Below are 18,334 nucleotides of genomic sequence, written 5' to 3' on the forward strand. Positions count from 1 at the left end.
CAGCAGCATCCTCTGTCTTGTAAGCCTAGCATCAGCCTTGGGCCAGGGACTCCTCAATTTACAACCATTCGTGTAGTAAAGTTACGACGGCATTGAAAAAAAGTGACTTATGACCGTATTTTCGTACTTAGGATCATTGCAGCATCCTCCATGGTCAGCGTTCAAAATCTGAGCACTTGGCTACTGTTTCAGACTTACGGCAATGGCATAAGTGTCCCCGAGGTCACCGGATCCCTTTTTGCCACCTTCTGACCAGGAAAGTCAACAGGGAAACCATATTCATTTAACAGCCGTGTTACTAACTTTATTTATTTATTTATTTATTTATTTATTTATTTATTTATTTATTTATTTATTTATTTATTTATTTAAATTTGTATAACGCCCTTCTCCCGAAGGACTCAGGGCGGTGAACAGCCAAAATTAAGATACATATAATATAAAAGTTAAAAATAACTAAAATAAATTAAATCGATCAGCCTCCCAATTTAAAATCCCACATCTATACAATTAAAAAAAACTAACACAATTTTCTTCTCCCTCTAACCCAGTTAAGGCCAGTGAGTTCCCCAAATCTTTGATGGATGGCTTTTTGACCAATCCCTTGCAACAGGCTGGAGTCAGGATGACTAAATGGAGCTGAGCATTTACTGGCTGGATGCCCTTCCTGAGACCTACATGGAGTTCACAGCAGATATTTTCCTTTTGTGCTCAGAGAGAGAAATATCTGCCACTATCTAGGATCAATCTGGGTATTGAACTGGGTATGTCTAGTTGAATGAAAAGAAGGACCAGGGGAGACATGATAGCAGTCTTCCAATATCTCAGGGGCTGCCACAAAGAAGAGGGAGTCAAGCTATTCTCCAAAGCACCTGAAGGCAGGACAAGAAGCAACGGGTGGAAACTAATCAAGGAGAGAAGCAATTTAGAACTAAGGAGAAATTTCCTGACAGGACAATTAATCAGTGGAACAACTTGGCTGCAGAAGTTGTGATGCTCCAACACTGGAAATTTTTAAGAAGATGTTGGATAACCATTTGTTTGAAGTGGTGTAGGGTTTCCTGCCTAAGCAGGGGGTTGGCCTAGAAGACCTCCAAGGTCCCTTCCAACTCTGTTATTCTATTCTATTCTATTCTATTCAATCTCATAGTCTCCTGATTGTGAGGTGAAAGCTCCACCTCTAGGCCACCACTCCACTCCTTTCAAATTAATCCATAAAACCATTTTAATCCATAGGGCCTAGGGGTGAATCCAAAATTTTTCCCTACCATTTCTGTGAGCGTGGCTTGGTGGGCATGGCAGGGGAAGGATATTGCAAAATCTCCATTCCCACCCCACTCCAGGGGAAGGATACTGCAACATCTCCATTCCCTCCCCTCCTGGGAGAAGGATATTGCAAAATCTCCATTCCCACCCCATTCTGGGGCCAGCCAGAGGTGGTATTTGCTGTTTCTCTGAACTACTCAAAATTTCTGCTACCGGTTCTCCAGAATCTATCAGAACCTGCTGGATTTCACCCCTGATAGGGCTTTTTTAATTCATTGGACTGTAGATAGATGAAGTAGGTAATAAATTCACACTGAGGCACAACTGTTGTTGTGCAAGGTATATTGATTAAGTCATGTTACTTTATTTGCAAGAAGCAGCTTTTGTACAGTCGGTACCAGATAAAGGTTCAACACCAAGTAAAAAAGAATCATTTGAGTCAGCAATGATATCCTTGATGAAAAGTCTGGGCAGAAATCATCTGGACCACTGGTGATAGGCTTTTAGTACTATATAAAGAAGAAAATAAAACATCCTTAAGATTCTCAATAAGCACTCATCGTTATTATCAATAAGATCTACACACAGTGATTAATTTCTCATTTGTAGAGAAGGAAGCACTCGGTAACATCTGGAGTTTCCTGTAGATAACAATTGTGTAGAGTATATAGCCTGAAGTTGTTGATGCTAGAGAAAATGGCTCCATATCTGATTGGGAACTTCCCGTTAGAAGCAGAATTCTAAACCAGGTAGATAACCTGATCAGTTTTAACAAGGAAGTTGTTATATTTGTCTGTGCTGCTCCCTTCTCCCCAGCCCTGGTTTCATAACAAAATGAATTCTATTTTATGCAAAGTCAGCTGCCCTATTTCATGATGGATCCCACAGCAGAAAGGGGCTTTGGCCAGAGCTGGAGACCAGGATCTTACCAGTAGGAAGCTACAGAATAGAATTAAGCCTTTAACAGAGAGGTTCAAAATTATACAAACTTACCACGATTTCGGGTCCATTATAGGAATTCTACAATACAAAAACAAATACAGAAAAGTGGGAATCAGGACATTGTTTCTACACTAACTTGTTGATTAAAAAAACCCTGTTTTATCTAAACTGCAATACAGACCCCCTTGAGAATGTTGAATTATAGAGTATCTCAAGAGGGATAAAAGACAACTCATTTTGAATTTATACAGCATGCTAGACCAGGCCAAAATGAAATGAACTACAATTTAGTATGCTGAGACAAAGGCATCCATTGTCTTATTGTAAGTCTTAAATAAGTTTATCATGCAAATCAATGAATGACTTGATCAGCGGCCATCCAAAGTTACAAAGGCACTGAACAAAGGAGAACTTACAATTGTGCCTTTATTTTTGGCTGTTGTAGCATTCCTATAGTCACGTAATCACAATTTGGGTGCTTGGCAACCAGTTCATAATTATGGCATCGCAACATCTCATGGTCATTAGTCACCATTTGGGACCTTCATAGCTGGCTTCTGAGAAACAAAGTCAGTGAGGAAGCCAGCAAGCAGTCCTACATGATGATCACATTAGACGTTGCGCCTAAAGACTGTGTAGGGTTTATTGAATGACGGCAACCAGAACTGCGGAAACTGCTGTCATAATTTGACATGATCAGGTGAAGTTGCATTTATGACGGTGTCACTTAACAATGGAGTTGCCATCCCAATTACCATTGGGAAGGACTGCCTGTAATGTCCCAAAGGTGCTTTTTTAAGAGGCAATGGGACTTACTGGTTTTTCTTTGAAGACGTTTGGCTTCTCATCCAAGAAGCAACAGGACAAGATTCAGCAGTCCATCTGCATTTAAAAGACAAAGGCCACTCTTTTGAAGACAGCAAAGTCCACAATTTAGACAAAGAGGATTACTGGTTTGAAAAAGGGGTCAAAGAGGCCATCTGCGTCCAAATTGAACAGCCCTCTCTCAACAGAGGGGGAGGGATATGACATCATCTATCTCCTGTCTACGACACAGTCCCTTCAACAGTTCCAAGAAGGCTCCACACCCATTTGCACTACTCAGGTGACCCTGAGGACACAGATAAACCTCCAGGTGATCTTAATGACCTACTAAATGAATGTGAATGACCAGCTGTCTGCAAGGACTATAAATCTTTCCATTCCCCACCATCTGGTCAGAGCTGAAGAAGCTTCTTGGATGAGAAATGAAATGTCTTCAAAGAAATACCAGAAAGTCCAATTGCCTCTTGAAAAAAAGCACCTGTGGGACAACGATGACTTGGATGACCAAAAATCTCCACAAACTGCCTGTAATGTGATTCTTTGGGAAGAGTGTGATCTGAGAACATCGTTATTAGTTTTTTTTTTCTTAATTTAGATTTTACGTGCTCTGTAAACCAAGCCACAGCTTTCTATCTGAAACCAGTCTGGTGTGGGAAAGAGGGGAAAACAGTGGTTAGTGACTATTTGGAGAATGAAAATAAAATGTTTTGGACATAGTAAAATAAAATTCCAAACCATTATGGTGATGTTAATAAGGAGGGGATGAGCTTGCGACAGTAGCAAGCTTTTCTTTAAAATATTAGTCATCCAAAGATCGCTGTCGTGTGAAAGTGGCCAAGTGACATCACCAAGAGGGACTGGACTGAAAACAGATCGTTAATCAACATGATAACTGGCCATTAGAGTAACAGCATACAGTTTATGTGGAAAGAAACCCACTTTGGGAAGGGGTTCTAAATATTTATTCTGGGCTTCTGAAAGTAAGAGTCCAAAAACATGGCTCACAATCTGGTTTTGTCATTGTTGCCAGCCATTCAGTTGTGTCCGACCTTGGCCACTCTATGGATCAGTACTCTCCATGCCTCTCTGACTTGCAGCACAGACTTCAGATCCGCCATGGTCATCCCAGTGTCATCTTTTATAGGGTCCAGCCAATGGGTACTAGGGCGGTCCCTTCTCATTTTTTCAACTGATCACTCCCAGCATGATTGACTTTTCATGTAAGCCCAACTCTCACGACATGACCAAAGTATGACAGCCTCTGTTTGGCAATCTTGGCTTCAAGTGATATTTTTGGTGAGGTTTGGTCTAGGACAGTGATGGCTAACCTTTTTGCCGTCACGTGCCAAAAGTGGGGGGAGCATGGGAGGTCACGGGTACGTGTGCCCCCATCCATAATTCAATGTGCCCCGCCCTCCCGCACGTGTGCACGTGACCCTCACACACTTCCCCCTGCTTTTGGCACACAATGACACGGTGGGCCCAGTAGGCGTGTTTTTCCCCCTCCCCAGGCTCCAGAGGCTTTCTAGGAGCCTGGGGAGGGCAAAAACAGCCTTCCCCATCCCTCCAGAGGCCTTCCGGAGGCTGGAAACAGCCAGTTTCCCGACTTCTGGTGGGACTGGAAGGCCTGAAAATCAGTTGGCCGGTGTGCGCATGTGTGCTGGAGCTCAGCTAGGGCAACATCACGTGCCCACCAATATGGCTCCACGTGCCACCTGTGGCACCCGTGCCATAGGTTCGCCATCACGGGTCTAGGACTTCTTCGTTATTTTTGCAGTCCGTGGGATGCATAATCGTGGCCCACCAGCACCACAGTTCAAAGGAGTCCAGTTCTAGGATGCCTTCGAACAGTGGTGAGTCTGCTCCAGGACTGTGTAAATCTCTTCTAGGACTACACAAAATTGTATAGTTTGCAGATCTCTGGCATCTACTGTTGAAAGTGGGACTTTGATTAAGAATGACTCTTAATCATTCATAGTACTGACCATTAGAAATATAGAGAGCAATGTTTCTCAACTTTAGCAACGTTAAGAAGTGTGGACTTCCAGAATTCTTCAACAAGCCATGCTGACCGGAGAATTGGGGGAATTAAAAGCTATACATCTTAAAATTACCAAGATTGAGAAAGACTGAGATAGAGGCTCAGATCCAATATAGGTTCCCGGTTTATCTCTAACCTAGTCTCTGCAGGTGTGAAATGCTACTGGTTTGCTCCGGTTCGGGCAAACCAGTAGTGATTAAAAAAATGGTTCAGGTAGTTTAAAAAAGCTACTGGTTCCTACGAACTGGTATTTCTGACGATCAGCTGTGCCGCAGGAAATCCTGCTTTCTAGTGAAGCTAAATCATGCGGCACAGCCGATCCCACCCCCTCGCTGTTCTACTTACCTTCCCAAGCCTCCTTTTGGTGCTCACTGCACATGCGCACACAGCACGCATTTGGTGCACAGCGGGTGAGTGACGCGCGCTGCATATGCGCATGCACAGCCAGCAAACCGGTAGCAAACCGGTTCAGATTTCACCACTGAGTCTCTCCCTTCCTGCCTTTGTCTTCTAAGCAAACACACATAGACATGCCTTTTTGAATCTCCTTGCTAGGATGTAGCTCTAGATACTAAGACGTTCTTCCTCCTTCCTATAGATAAATCATCTTTCCATTAAAATAAGACCTGTTTTGGATTCTCCTCTCTCTCTCTCTCAGAAGGCAAAATACATTCTCCAACACTTACTCCATTGTCATTGAAGCTGTTGTCGCCAACCTTGTTGTTATCAAAGCTTCCACTATTCTAAAAATAGAGCACAAGAGCATATGTTAGGGTCTCATTGTCCGCTGTAGGTTGACTTTCAGGAATACCCATTTATTTACCTGTACATTTCAACAGAGAGGAGCAAAGAGGATAGAATGGAATGGAATGGAATGGAATGGAATGGAATAGAATGGAATAGAATAGAATAGAATAGAATAGAATAGAATAGAATAGAATAGAATAGAATAGAATAGAATAGAATAGAATAGAATAGAATAACAGAGTTGGAAGGGACCTTGGAGGTCTTCTAATCCAACCCCGTGTTTAGGCATAACCATACAAGAAGGCAGGAAGAGGACAATCACATAATACCTTTGAGACCTGCCAAAATATAGCCAGACAGCAGAACTCTAATGCTGATTTTAAATGTTGATTTTTCCCTCTAAAGAATAGGCATTCATTCATTCATTCATTCATTCATTCATTCATTCATTCATTCATTCATTCAATGGCACTGAAAGAAGAGACTTATGACCGTTTTTCACACTTACAACCATTGCAGCATCCCCATAGTCACATGATCAAAATTCAGCTGCTTGGCAACTGACTCATCTTTATGACGGTTGCAGTGTCCCAGGGTCACGTGATCCCCTTTTGCGACCGTCCAATGACCAAAGTCAATGGGGAAGCCAGATCCACTAAACAGCAGTGTTGCTAACTTAACAACTGCAGCGATTCACTTAATAACCGGGGCAAGAAAGGTTGTAAAATGGGACAAGATACATCTAACAGATGTCTCACTTAACAACAGAAATTATGAGCTCAACTGGGGCCGTAAGTTGAGGACTACCTGTGGTAGAGTGGACTAGAGTGAGCATCTTGCAACTTTGAACTCCATATTGTCCCCTTGCAGACTTCTCTCCTAAGAAAATTTCATCCCCTCCAAATGTTGGCTCGTTTTGGAATTTTAGGATTGAATTTTGAGTTCTGCTCAGAACTGGCATTTATACATTTGTTAATACATACCCCTCCAAAACGTCCAGAATTAAAGCTGTTCTGAAACATAAAATGAAAACAACACAATTTCAAATTAAGAGCAACCTAAAGGTTCAATCTTATGACAATTAGCAGTTGTCCCACCATCTCCCTAATCTTACAAAAATACTTTTGCTTTGTTCCTTGAATAAAGTTACAGAAACACAACAGAATGAGAAAAAACATATTGTAATTTTAAAAATAAAACATAAACAACTGGGTATTTGGGACAAAATCTAGACCTTTTGTAGTTGATCGAGCCGATTAATACCATTTTATTATTTACATGACATATATTTCATCCCCCTCAGTTAAGCATGCGCTGCAAATACATTTCTTCAGTCATTGACAAATGACTTTTTATTTGGTATCTTTGAGAAAAAAGAAAAATGTTTCGCTTTTCGGATGACTCAAAAGGAAGGAAGTACATTTAAGAGTTTCTATACAGCTTTTTAAAATAGTTTTTAATCTCCTACTGAGGAATGAAGAAGACAAATTAGCTCCAAGGATACAGTTATTCTGGGTACTTATTTGTTAAATTTTAATTATTAAATTGTATACTTACTCCATTGTCATTGAAACTGCTGGATCCTACATTGTTGTTGTCAAAACTGTCTACACTCTGCAAAGGAAAATAAACAGAGCTAGTTGTTTTCTTTTTGCTAAAGGATTAGGAAAAGCACTAGAAAGATCCTGGTATTTTGTGAATATCAGAGAATTTAACAAACTACAGGAGAGGAAGAAAGGACTGGAGGGGAGACCAGTGGAGTTGGTCAGAAGAGAAGGACTAGGAGAGACATGATAACAGTGTTCCAATATTTGAGAGGCTGCCACAGAGAGGAGTGGGGCTCAAGCTATTTTCCAAGGTACCCAAAGGCCAGACAAGAAATAATGGATGGAAACTGACCAAGGAGAGATTCAATCTAGAAATAAGGAGAAATTTTCAGACAGTGAGGACAATCAACCAATGGAACAGAAGTTGCCTTCAGAAGTTGTGGGAGCTTCATCACTGGAGGCTTTTAAGAAGAGATTGGACTGCCATTTGTCAGAGACGGTGTAGGGTTTCCTGCTTGGGTGAGAGGTTGGCCTAGATGACCTGCAGTACAAGGTCTCTTCCAACTCTGTTAATCTGTTAAATCTGAGTTTACAGCCAGACTGGAAAACTAAACTAAAACAGAGTTCCTCGGGAGTTGGGCGGCATAGAAATGCGATAAAAATGAGATAAATTAAATTAAATTAAATTAAATTAAATTAAATTAAATTAAATTAAATTAAATTAAATTAAATTAAATTAAATTAAATTAAATCCAATCCAATCCCAGAAGAAGGCCTGGTGGATCATTTCTGCATCACATATACTTTACTATATATTTCTCCTAATTGTATCTGAATGTGGTTCTTATGATCAACCTACCTTTTGCACGCTCAATTCCCCAAATGCATATGTGCAGTTCAGATACTCCTTTTCATGTATTTCAATGGAAAGTTACAATGGCAAACTTGGGGAAAGAAAGAATAGAAAGGAGGTGGACTCCAGGTATATGTTAAAAAATGGTGTGACTCAGGTTAATGTTCATTAAAACTCTAAGTGATGTTTGGTCATCACCTGTAAGTTAAGTGTCTGATTTGCATAAAGAGAGAAACTCATGATTTCTTGGCACTTCCAATAAAAAGGGTTTAAATATTAAAGAAAGGAGAATGAGCTCATCGGGAAAAAGGCTGCACAACTAAGTAAACAAACATCTCAACCATCACAAGGATGATTTGCGTCACACTTTGAAATTTTCCTGAGCATTATTTATTTATCAGAGGGATGCAGTGGCTTAGTGGCTAAGACACTGAGCTTGTTGATCAAAAAGTCGGCAGTTCAGTGGTTCAAATCCCTAGTGCCGTGTAACGGGGTGAGCTCCCGTTTACTTGTCCCAGCTTCTGCCAACCTAGCAGTTCGAAAGCACGTAAAAAATGCAAGTAGAAAAATAGGGACCACCTTTGGTGGGAAGGTAACAGCATTCTGTGTGCCTTTGGCTTTTAGTCATGCTGGCCACATGAGCATGGAGACGTCTTCGGACACCGCTGGCTCTTTCAGCTTTGAAACGGAGATGAGCACCACCTCCTAGAGTCGGGAACGAATAGCACATATGTGCGAGGGGAACCTTTACCTTTACTTACTTATTTAAAATGCTTCTATGACTATCCAACTTAAAACCACAGCTCTGGGCACCTCATAACTATAATATAAAAGAAGGGAAGGGGAAAGGGGAAAGGGGAAAGGGGAAAGGGGAAAGGGGAAAGGGGAAAGAAAAGGGAAGGAAAGGAAAGGAAAGGAAAGGAAAGGAAAGGAAAGGAAAGGAAAGGAAAGGAAAGGAAAGGAAAGGAAAGGCCCAATGCATGATAGATGTGCTACTTAAATCCCTCCAGGACGTTGATCCTTCTTAGAGCAATTGATTATTTCTCTTATCTTTCCCAAACACATCAACAAACCTAGGAGGCTCAATGAGAATGCCATCTTGTGGCTCGCTTCTCTGGCTATTGAAATACTTGAAGTAGCTGCTGCAAATTCCCAGGAAAGAAACAATTGACTGATCACTCTTATGCTACAGACTCTTTAAAAACAGTAACACTCAGGGGAATCAATTGTGAATGCAGGAACCCCAGTTTTGGAATATTCCATGCTCGATCAATGAAGCTAGAGCTTCAAAGACTGGATTCATTTAAATGGGTGTCAAATACAGATTGCATAGAGATCCCATAGGAACCTTCTTTCACCCAAATCTCTCCTTACCCCAGGTCTAGCTGTGGTGCCTTCGAAAGTGAGCAGGCAGATGGCCAGGAAAAGAGCCACAACTTTGACTTGCATCTTGGTGTTGCTTCTGTCTCCCTTTCCCTCTGAAATAGGAATAGGGATAAGGCCACCTGAGGCCTCTACTTATACTGGAAGTTATCATGGGCAGCGGCCACTGATACGTTAAACTATCAGTCCCTGTTATCATAAGCAAATTTGCTTCTGTCAGCCCAACCTGATTCATCCACAGAATGACCAAGCCCTTTCTTCCTTTCTTTTCCAACCATGGCCAAGATCCACAAATACTTTGTTCCTGAGAGCTGACCACGCATCCGTCTCCCCCTTCCTTCTTGACTCTGTATTTCTTCTCTACTCCCATTTTTAACCTCAGATGATCATGCGCTGAAATTTTTGCCTAAAGGAGTGAAATTATATTTTGTAAAGGGTGTCAAACTCAATTTCATTGAGGGCCTCATCAGGGTTGTGTTTGATCTCGGGTGGCCAGTGAGGCTGTGACCAGGATGGGTGTGACCAGCTCAATGTCACTCGTGTCGGGGGTGCCTGTGCCCCCAAGCACTCTGCCAGCGAAAATGGGCTCCCGAGCTCCGTTTTTGGCTGCCATGGCCTCCTGCAATCCTCTGCCAGTGAAAACAGAGCTTGGAGAGATGCCTGTGGCCGTCGTGAGCTCCGTTTTCACTGGCAGAGGCACTGCAGGCCAGTCCTTTGCTGTTTCCAGGGCAGCCCCTGCAGGGCAGATCTAAGCACCCTGTGGGCTGAATTTGGCCCCTGGGCCTTGAGTTTGACACTTCTGGTTTAGAAGGAAGTATGTCATATGTTGAAGGCCAGAAGAAGATGTCTACCAAGCTTGTACAAAATTGTGATCAGTTTTCTTTTATGTACACTGAGAGCCTATGCACCAAGACAAATTCCTTGTGTGTCCAATCACACTTGGCCAATAAAGAATTCTATTCTATTCTATTCTATTCTATTCTATTCTATTCTATTCTATTCTATTCTATTCTATTCTATTCTATTCTATTCTCAGTTTCATTTGGCTAATTCATCAAACAGTGTGACCCCAGATACTTTTTCTAGGAATGCTGTCCAAATACCAGCTTGTTATTATAAGTTAAAAGAATAGGCTTATTCTGAGAATTTCTGATTTTAACTCGACGGGGGCAAAATAATAAGAGCAAGGGAAAGAAAAGACATTTCTTTTTCCAAAATGTTTCTACCCTTCCCCTCCTCCTTCACAAATATATTCCTGGGATTTCCTGGGGTTTTCCTGTTCAACCCCACATTAGTTTTTTGAAATAATTTAAATCTCGAGGGGATGTGGGGATGTGGTGGCGCAGTGGCTAAGTTGCTGAGCTTGTCGATCGAAAGTTCGGCAGTTCAGCGGTTCAAATTCCTAGTGCCGCGTAACAGGGTGAGCTCCCGTTACTTGATCCAGCTTCTGCCAACCTAGCAGTTCAAAAGCACGTAAAAAATGCAAGTAGAAAAATAGGGGCCATCTTTGGTGGGAAGGTAACAGCGTTCCGTAGCATAACTAAACAGCGTTGATGTTTAGTTATGCTGGCCACATGACCACGGAGATGTCTTCGGACAGCGCTGCCTCTTCGGCTTTGAAACGGAGATGAGCACCGCCCCCTAGAGTCAGGAACGACTAGCACATATGTGCGAGGGGAACCTTTACTTTTGCCTTAAACCTCGAGGAAAGGAAACTACATTTTTCTATACCAATTGCTGTTCAGTTTAATTAATTAACCAGCAATATATGTCCTCTGTTACTAATCCCATAAGGGACCACACTGGGTGTATCACAATTTTGTAATCCTAGCAAATGTAAAATACCAAATGATAAGCATGCCCACCCTTTTTTACTTTAACAAGGGAGGAGGTTAAAGGCGATAAGAGGATATGGTCTGTTTGAGCTCTAACAACACCTAAAATAAGAGTTCTGAAGAAGTAGATTTTAGAGCATATGACCGAAGAATTATCAGGCGATATCAACGTAGGCAGAACTAAGTATAAAGGACAAGTAAACCTGAAAAAGAATAAAAAATCTGCAAAGTGCAGGAGGGGGAAAAAAATGAAATCTGCAACAGAAATTTTGACTCTCAATTGTGGTCAAGGACGACCTGTAGTTTTTGCTTTGTTGGTCTTGTCCAAGCTGATTTTTATTTAAAATGAATTGAATGCAGACTTAATGTTAAAAAGAATGTTTTATCATGGCTTGCAATAAAACAGTCCCAGTGATGGCTTAAACAAATTGCACATTAATTAAGCAAATAAAAAGGAAGTAAGAAGGTTATTTTGTCGTGTTAGATGACAACTAGCTATTGCAGCTAGTTGCAACTTACAACCAAAATTGGGATCAGAGTCTCCATTAGTAAGCAAGGCAGTTGATAAGTAAGTCATGCCCCCCCCATCTTATGACCTTTTTTTTTTGACATGGTTGTTAAGCAAATCATTGTAGTTGTTAAGTAAATCATGCGGTCATGAGCCAAGGTGGCGCAGTGGTTAGAGTGCAGTACTGCAGCTACTTCAGCTGACTGCTAGTTCACCAGATCAGCGGATCAAATCTCACCGGCTCAAAGGTTGACTCAGCCTTCCATCCTTCCGAGGTGGGTAAAATGAGGACTCAGATTGTTGGGGGCAATATGCTATTTAGTATACTGTCTTTGGTGTAAGCCGCCCAGAGTCCTCGGAGAGTGGGCGGCATAGAAATATGAATAATAAAATAAAATAATAAATAAAATAAGTCAATCTGGCTTCCCCCATTGACTTGGCTTGTCAGAAGGCGGATGAGAAAGCTGCAAATGACGATCACATGACCCTGCAACCATTGTAAATGCATGGCAGCTTCCAAGCATTCAAATTTTGATCATGTGACCAAAGGGAGGCTGTAAGGTGTGAGGGACCAGTCATAGGTCCATTTTTTTTCTGTGCCTTTGTAACTTTGAACCATCACTAAACAAGTGGTTGTAAACTTATTACAATTATTTACAATAATACGTTGGTGGTAAAAAGGTGCTTTAAATTGATTGATTGATTGATTGATTGATTGATTTACAGGCAGATTTTGTCTGAAGTGGTGTAGGGTTTCCTGCCTAAGCAGGGGGTTGGACTAGAAGACCTCCCAGGTCCCTTCCAACTCTGTGGCAGTTAGGAAGCTAAAAGAAAAACACTCTGTCATTCTTTTCTGTTCTATTCTATTCTATTCTATTCTATTCTATTCTATTCTATTCTATTCTATTCTATTCTATTCTACTCTACTCTACTCCACTCCACTCCACTCCACTCCACTCCACTCCACTCCACTCCACTCCACTCCACTCCACTCCACTCCATTCCATTCCATTCCATTCCATTCTATTCTATATCAAGTACCTGTTTACCCCTAACTTGTTAGGCCATTCACACATTCACATGAAGAAGCCATTCACGCTTCTTTACTCCATGGTACAACTGTTTGGGAATCAAAGAAGGAAGTGGCAAAAAGAGAAAATGGACATCCACATCTAGGAGTCGTGGTGGCGCAGTGGTTAGAATGCAGTACTGCAGGCTACTTCTGCTGACTGCCGGTTGCCAGCAGTTTCACAGAATCAGTCTCACCAGCTCAAGGTTGACTCGGCCTTCTATCCTTCCGAGGTCAGTAAAATGAGGATCCAGATTGTTGGGGGCAAGAGGCTGATTCTGTAAACCGCTTAGAGAGGGCTGTAAAGCACTGTGAAGCAGTATATAAGTCTAAGTGCTATTGCTTTTGCTACTTTGGCTTCATCTTGTCCACCGCAAATCTGGAATAAAGGTTACTTTCTTAGTTACTCTCAACAGCTTCTTCTTCCGGTTTCCCTGGAAAAGAATTGGGATTTCAAACTTCAGTTCCTTTCCTGTTTAGTAGGTGCCTCTCTTTCCCAGGGAGAAGAGCTGATAAGCCATTTAAATAGGAATAAAACCAATAAAAGTTGGCCAGTTAGTCAAATCACCAGGATCTTTGAAATTTTCGATGTGATGGTGAGCATATGATCCTCTCTGCACTTCTTACTTCATGTTTATTTGCTTAATTAATGTGCAATTTGCTTAATCCTGCAAGCCATCATTGGAACTATTTTATTGCAAGCTATCATAAAACATTTTTTTTAAAAAAAAAAATTAAGTCTGCATTCAGTTCATTTTAAATAAAAATCAGCTTGGACAAGCCCAACAAGGCATAAACTACATGTAGTCCTTGACTTACGACCACAATTGAGAGCCAACATTTCTGTTGTTAAGTGAGACATTTGTTAAGTGAGTTTTGCCTCATTTTACGACCTTTCTTGCCCACGTTGTTAAGTGAAACACTGCAGTTGTTAAGTTACTAACCCGGTTGTTAAGTGAATCTGGCTTCCCCCTGGACTTTGCTTGTCAGAAGGTCACAAAGGGTGATCATATGACCTTGGAACACAGCAATGATCATATATATGAACCAGTTGCCATGTGTCTGAATTTTGATTATGTGATCATGGGGATGCTGCTAAGGTCATAACTGTGAAAAACGGTTGTAAGTCACTTTTTTCAGTGCTGTTGTAACTTTGAACGGTCACTAAACAAACTGTTGTAAGTCGAGGACTATCTAAACACAGATGAAGTGGGTATTTCATTGATGTTTTACTTTTTTCCATAAGAGCTCAATGCAGCACGAATTTGGAATTCCTCTATATCGGATCACAATAACTTTTTTAAATAGGTTGTATTGAGTACCACCATATTAAAAAGCAGAGACATCACCCTGCCAACAATAGTGCGTACAGTCAAGGCTACGGTTTTCCCAGTTGCAATGTACGGCTGTGAAAGTTGGACCATAAGAAAGGCTGAGCGCCAAAGAATAGAGGCCTTTGAACTCTGGTGCCGGAGAAGACTCCTGCAAGTCCCTTGGACTGCAAGGCGATCCAACCGGTCAGTCTTAGAAGAGATCAACCCTGACTGCTCTTTAGAAGGCCAGATCCTGAAGATGAAACTCAAATGCTTTGGCCACCTAATGAGAAGGAAGGACTCCCTGGAGAAGAGCCTAATGTTGGGAACGATGGAGGGCAAGAGAAGAAGGGGACGACAGAGAAGGAGGTGGCTGGATGGAGTCACTGAAGCAGTCGGCGTGAGCTTAAATGGACTCCAGAGGATGGTAGAGGACAGGAAGGCCTGGAGGAGCGTTGTCCATGGGGTCACGATGGGTCAGACATGACTTCGCAACTAACAACAACATTGAGTACCACCATCCCAAACCGATCCAGTAAGTTTTCATGTTTGAAGCAGGGGTGGGTTCTACTTACCTTTACTACTGGTTCACATCGGGAGTGCGCCTGTGTACTTCTGTTCATGCGCAGAAGATTCTGTGCATGCGCAGATCACCTATGATGACGTCCGGGTCAGTGGGCAGAGCCTCCCGCCAGTTTTACTACCAGCTCTTGAACCGGTCCGAACCGGGGGCAGCCCACCACTGGGTTGAAGGTAAGCTTAAACCTTAGGTTTCAGGTTGAACACTTTGACTAGGACAAATTTTGACTTCCAATGATTCTTATGGGTACCTTTTTCCATTCACCCTTGGTGTAGATGTGTTTTATAAGGTTAGTTTCCCCCTGGGGTGATAATCGAGTTTTTTTAATGGTATAGTATTGATTGCATTACAATCTCATCTTACAGCAACAAGTGCTTCACCAACGTAAGATAATTATATTTCCTTAGTCTTCCCTGGAGCTCCCAGTCAGCAAATTGCTTTTTATTATTATTATTATTATTTTAGCAAGGCACAGAAAAGTTGAGATAAAGTAAAGGTTCTGAAAATCTACACTAGGCCTCATTTTGCTCTCCCTGTTTAATCACATCTACCCATTTTAACACAAAGGGGAGAGAAAGAGGAGAATCCGATGTTTAGCTTCTTTCATTATTTTGCTTCAGCTGATCAAAATAGGTTGTTCTGCAGACAATGTGGGTTTTTTTTTTTGAAAGGAAGAAAGGCTGTTATTCCCATTGCAATGTAAATTCTTAGAATAGAGTAGAGTAGAGTAGAGTAGAGTAGAATAGAATAGAATAGAATAGAATAGAATAGAATAGAATAGAATAGAATAGAATAGAATAACAGAGTTGGAAGGGACCTCAGAGGTCTTCTAGTCCAACCCCCTGCTTAGGCAGAAAACCCTACACCACTTCAGACAAATGGTTATCCAACACCTTCTTAAAAGCTTCCAGTGTTGGAGCATTCACACAACTTCTGGAGGCAAGAAGTCGTTCCACTGATTAATGGTTTTAGCTATCAGGAAATTTCTCCTTAGTTCTACAGTAGGTTTCTTCTCTCCTTGATTAATTTCCACCAATTCCTGCTTGTCCTGTCCTCAAGTGCTTTGGAGAATAGGTTGACTCCCTCTTCTTTGTGGCAATCCCTGAGATATCGGAACACTAATATGACCCTCCCTAACTCTCATGAAGATAAGGAGAGAGCAGGAGGAAGCATATTTCGATTTGCAAGATTATTGTTATGGTAACCTTATAATAAAGTAGTATTTGCATTTATAATTCTGGCCTCTTAGTTTGGTCTATCTTGAAGGGCTGACATCATAAAAACTAGGGAGGGGCAGATCCGAGGCACTTAATCAAATTGCATTTTTATCCCAGGACACGGAAAGGATTGACATCACCTTTCCACAACAGATTTTGATTGCACTTTAGCACTGCCTCTTGCAGCAAGTTTGCTGTCCTTACAGATTTCATGCAAAGCAGGTTCAGGACCCCGATTCTCCTCCCTCCCTGCATCATCTTCTAGGAAGGAAAACCATTGCCCGTTGCTCTCCAAAATATGTGGTGATCCAGGCTGGAGAAGAAAAGTTTGCTTCAGGGACGTCTACTTTTTTTTTCTCCTATTCCGTTTTGTCTTAGGATTGTTGGTGTGCCCAGAGAGGGTTTAAAAGAAAAGCAAAAAGTCCAATTGGAACCCAATAAAAAGGAAGCTTTTCTTCCAATCACAACACTTACAGTAGCTCACTCCCATTTATCTCCAAAGCTCCCCACCTATGATATGCTTTCTGCAGGGAAATTAATGTAAAGTCTACCTGACCCCTTAGATCAGTGATGGCTAACCGTTTTGTCATCGCGGGCTGAGAGTGTGCATGTGGGTGTGTGACAACGCGCATCTGTGCCTGCATCCATAATGCAATGCGTGCATGACCCCCCCATGCACCCCCATGTGTGCGTGACCCACTGTGCTTCCCCACGTATGACCTCCTCGCCCCGTTTTGGGTGTAGCCGGTCTCCCTGCACCCTGCTGGGACCAAAAACAGGCCCCGGGGGGTGCCGCACCCCCCCACACTCTCCCATACATGCGCACATTACCCTCCTCATGCATGTGTGCACAACCCTTGGGCATGCACAGTAGAGACCCGAAAATCAGCTGGCCAGTGGGAGGCGTGCGCGCATGCTGGGTGGAGTTGAGCTGGGCGATGGCTCGCGTGCCCGCAGAGAGGGCTCCGCATTCCACCTGTGGCACGTGTGCCATCGATTCACCATCACGGCCTTAGATGCTTTGCACTTTTCCGCAGATAGGGAAAGCCTTGGAGACATGGGTGAAAAGCATTGCAAGGCCTTCGATTTTCTACTTCCATCTTCCTGCAGTATTCCACAGAGGTTCTTTGCTTTTGTGTGTGTGTATGTGTGCCCAGCATGGCTTACACCTTACAAAGTTGGAAAAACCAAGCAAGTCATAGTTCTCCATGTCGGTTTATGGGGGAAACGTTCTCCCGTTTATTAGCTGTGCTTCAAACCACATTGTACAATGTTTCGGTGTGGATATGGCTAAACGTGTCCATTTATTGGGAAAAGAACTCAAGGCAAGATACACCCTCCTTTTTTATACCAGTATTGTACCAGAATTCCCAAGGGATTGTAGGAGTTGAAATCTAAACATCTTAAAATTGCCAAGGCTGAGAAACACAGCTCTATACACTGACTAAGTAGACATAACTCTTGTTCAAATGAATTGGGACGCCGAATATGGGCTCCTTAGAAAAGATGGGGGAAGTACAGGGGTGGGCTTCAAAATTTTTTGAAGCAAGGGGTTCTCTGTCGGTTGCTGGGTGGGCATGGCCATGGTGGGTGTGGCCTAGTCAGCCTCCTGCACCACAGGGGGGGTGTTTTTCCCCTCCCTGGCCTCCAGAGGCTTTCCTCGAGCCTCCGGGAGGGCGAAATCAGCCTCCCCAGGCTCCGGAGGCCCTCTGTAGGCCAGAAACGGAGGCTTTCCTGAACTTCCGGTAGGCCCATTTTTTGACCTCCCCGAGCCTCCGTGCGTGCCCTGCACTTACCTGCATCCAAAATGGGCCACATGGGGTCTTCTGGGAGGGGCGGGCTGGGTGGGTGGGGCCAGCCAGGAATGGGATTTGGGGGTTCTCCAAACTGCACAGAATCTTAGCGAGAGGTTCTCCCGAACCCCTGCAAACCCCCACCAGCCCACCCCTGGGGAAGTATCTTCCCCCACACGATTGTGGATTAAAACTGCATTCCATATCCTTGGGAATATTCACCAAGAAAAACTTTCACTGGGGCAAACAGACTTTTTTCCCCTTTCTGATACAAAATTTGCTGTGTGGTTGTGGATCCAAATCTGGATTTGGGTCAAAGCTTCAATGGCACAAATCCTGCTCTTACTGAGTGGCATGGAACTTCTGGGTAGCCTCTATTTTGGGGATTTCACAGAATATTTCCCATTTACTTCCA

The 18,334-nt window shown here is 42.6% G+C and overlaps 1 long non-coding RNA gene across 1 annotated transcript; it reads right to left on the bottom strand.

Annotated features, from left to right (window-relative positions):
* Positions 1-11: 11 nt before the first annotated feature.
* Positions 12-9,670, bottom strand: LOC132712446 (uncharacterized). The gene is made up of 6 exons (XR_009623103.2): positions 9,596-9,670; positions 7,379-7,435; positions 6,805-6,834; positions 5,761-5,817; positions 2,260-2,286; positions 12-1,775 (listed from the first exon to the last, which is right to left on the bottom strand). It is a non-coding gene; the product is annotated as an uncharacterized LOC132712446 (long non-coding RNA).
* Positions 9,671-18,334: the final 8,664 nt, after the last annotated feature.

The sequence above is a fragment of the Pantherophis guttatus genome, chromosome 10 (assembly GCF_059756535.1).
Source record: "Pantherophis guttatus breed Tessera chromosome 10, ASM5975653v1, whole genome shotgun sequence".
Classification (NCBI taxonomy): Eukaryota; Metazoa; Chordata; class Lepidosauria; order Squamata; family Colubridae; genus Pantherophis; species Pantherophis guttatus.